Raw genomic sequence first — 3865 nt, forward strand, 5'->3', positions numbered from 1 at the left:
TCTCAAGATAACCATTATAATATTCATTATTCAGCAAAATTGCTTTATATGCACTCCCATGTCATCACACAAAACATTAGAAAAAATCATGCCTATACTGCGGGGAAAATACTTTAGTGGGTGCTTTAGAATAAACCACAGTATTCTGAGTCTCTCTAGAGCTGTGGGGGTTGGACCTCTGACTGCAGAGCCAGCAGTTGCTGATCTGTTACTGGTTAATGAACCCAAAGACTCTGGTTATCAGGGTAATTTTCTCCTACCTTTTGTTCCAGTTGAGTTAGCCATAAAGGACTTTAATTTGGGCTTTACCAAGAAGGTGATTCAGAACTGTAGACAAACCTCCTAACGTGTGGCTTCCACTGGAATACCCTCAGTAAACAGCATAGGTCCTGGGGTTGGGTAGAGATACGCATTCCCAGGGCAGTGTGCAGAAAGGATCTAATTTTTGGTTAACAAGTAGACAAGATTATAGATAAGAAAACAATGCTGAAAATCTAGTCTGAAAGGAAAGACAAGGTTGAAATGAAAAGTGAACAACAAATTCAAAAATCAGGAGAGGAGAGAACGGGCAGAAAGACTGAATAACTGAAGAAGCCATATATGCAAAGCTTAAGAAATAAAAGCCTCCAACAGCACAGGAGTTCAGGCAATCTTCTCTATGTGGTACCTACTACGTGACAAGGGATTTGATGATGGGTACCTATGGGAATTGTGCAGGACTGAAGAGAACAGCTAGGCAAGGAAAAACTACCTAAAACCGAAAGGAAACAGGATCAGAAAAAAGTAGCCTGGGAAGGGAGTTATATTCAGATGATGGTTCCAAGCAGAGACAAAGCAAATCCTGTACTGTTTCAGATAGGCATAGTGTCCTACCCTGCCTGAGAAAAGAGAAGCTACTGCCTCTCCTCTCCCCTTTACAGTAAACTACAGGAAAGAATAATGCTTTCTCTCCTTCCTCATCTTCAGCCAGTTCACTCAAACATCATTCCCCACATTCCACTGAAAATAGTAAAGGTCATCAACAGTTTCCTAACTGAAAAATCATATAGACTTACTTATTTTAATCGTCATGTTGCTCTCATTTCTATCAATTCCTCTTCTCAAAAGCCTTCTTCTAAGAGAGGCTTTCTCTGACCACCTTAACTAAAACAGTATTCGTTATCACTCTGTCACTTTCCCCAACATTATTTCTTTTTTACTTCTACTATAGAAAATTTCAAATATAGAGAGCCAATAGTGCCCAGCACTCAGGCATGGCCAGGAATAGTGCTTGTCTTCACTAGCCAGACTAGAAAACCCCATGAATCATAAAGCCTTGGGAATAGTACAACAAAGGGATTAATTAGCACCAGACTAAGCACAGGTACACAAGGCTGTTTAACATTTTAAAAAATCAGTCAACGTAATACACCATATCAATAAATTAAAAAGAAAACTGTGCGTTTATCTCAGTAGATTCAGAAAAATCATTTGACAAAATCCAAGTACGACACCCATTCTTGATAAAAATAAAATTCTTGGAAAAATAGAAATTGAAGGGAAATCCTCAACCAGATATAGAGCATTTATGAACAATGTACAATTGACATCATACTTAATAGTGAGAGATTGAATGCTTTCCCTGAGGATCAGCAACACTGTGCTAGAGTTCTAAACAGTATGACCAGGCAAGAAAAAATAAAAGGCACCCAGTTTGGAAAGCAAGAAGTAAAACTCCCTTAATTAGTAATTGAATATATAATATTCATAGAAGTAAAATAAAACTTATAAAAAAATTTTTTAAATAAATTAAGTTAGAAATTTTACAGGATTGAACAATGTACAAAAATTGATTAAACTTCTATACATTAGCAACAATTGAATATATAATATTCATAGAAGTTAAATAAAACTTATAAAAAAAATTTTAAATAAATTATGTTAGAAATTTTACAGGATTGAACAATGTACAAAAATTGATTAAACTTCTATACATTAGCAATGAACAATCAGAAAATAAAATTTTAAAATAATACCACTTAAAATAGCATAAAAAATGAAATAGTGTAAATCTTACAAAATTTATGAAAGACCTGTACACTGAAAACTACAAGACATTCCTGAGAGAAATTAAAGAAAATGGAAATAAATGGAGAATTTTACCACGCTTATGGGTCAGAAGACTCAATATTGTCAAGTACACTGAAAACTACAAGACATTCCTGAGAGAAATTACAGAAAATGGAAATAAATGGAGAATTTTACCACGCTTATGGGTCAGAAGACTCAATATTGTCAAGATGTCAATTCTCCCCAAATTCATCCATAAAATCTATGGAAACCCTTTCATTATTCCAAGTCTATTTTTTGTAGAAATTGGCAAAGTACTTCTAAAATGTACACAGAAGTGCAAAGGACCTTGTAGAGTCAAAGAAACCTGGACAAAGAAGGACACAATTGGAAGACTGATGTTACCTGATATTAAGGCTTATTATAGTGCTAATTACCCTGATTTGATCATCACACATTGTATACATGTATTGAAATACAATTCTGTACCCCATAAATATGTACAATCAATATGTTTCAATTAAAATATAAATAGATTTTTGTGAAAAAAGAATTTATATGTTAGAGTAATCAAGAGAGTGCGGTATTGCCATAAAGACAGACAAATATAACAGAAGAGAAAATCCAGAAATAAACCTAAATACATGTGGATAACTGATTAATATATGTAAAATCAATATGTTTCAATTAAAATGTAAATAGATTTTTTACAAATTTTTTTTTATGTTAGATTAATCAAGACAGTGTGGTATTCCCATAAAGGCAGTCAAACAGAACAGGAGAGAGAATCCAGAAGAAAACCTAAATGTATACAGTAACTGATTTTTGCAAAGAGGTAAAATTAAGCTAGTGAAGAAAGGATAGCCTTTTCAACAAATCTTACTAGAATAATTGGATATCCACATACCAAAAAAAATTATATATATATACTTCAATACATCTCACTATATACAAAAATTAACTCAAAATGGATTATAGATCTAAATATAAACCTGAAAACCACTAAACTTCTAGAAGAAAACACCCTTTAAGACCTTCGAAGATTTCTTAGAAATGATTTCAAAAGTACAATCCATAAGAGAACAAATTGATAAAATGTACTTGAGCTAAAATTAAATTCTCTTCTGCTAAAAAAAAAAAAAAACACTGTTAAGAGAATGAAAAGATAAGCCACAGAGTAGGATAACATATTTGCAAAAATATAGGATAAAAACTTGTATTCAGATTGTATGAAGAACCCTCAAAACTCAATAGCAAAAAATAAGCAATCTGATAAAATGGGTAAATGATTTGATCAGATACTTCACCAAAGAAAATATGCAAATGGAAAATAAGAACATCATTAGTCATTAGAGAAGTACAAACTAGAATCATAAAGAGATACTACTCCATGTCTATTAGAATGACTACATTTAAAATAAAATTTAAAAACTGACCATATCAAGTGTTGGAAAGGATGTGGAGGAACTGGAACGCTCATAAAACTGGTGGGAATAATAATAACGGGAATGAAGAACAGTACAAGCACTTTACAAAACAGTTTGGGTAGTTTAGTTTTTTAAAAAGTTTGTCATAAACCTACTTTATTATCCAACCATTCCATGCCTAGGTATTTATCCAGGAGAAATGAACTGATATGTTTGTAAAAACACTTGTATATGAATGTTGATAGCAGTTTTATTTTAAATGTAGTCACTCTAATAGACATGGAGTAGTATCTCTTTATGATTCTAGTTTGTACTTCTCTAATGACTAATGATGTTCTTATTTTCCATTTGCATATTTTCTTTGGTGAAGTATCTGATCAAATCATTTA

The sequence above is a fragment of the Galeopterus variegatus genome, unplaced genomic scaffold, assembly GCF_000696425.1.
Source record: "Galeopterus variegatus unplaced genomic scaffold, G_variegatus-3.0.2 Scaffold2826, whole genome shotgun sequence".
NCBI classification, from domain to species: domain Eukaryota; kingdom Metazoa; phylum Chordata; class Mammalia; order Dermoptera; family Cynocephalidae; genus Galeopterus; species Galeopterus variegatus.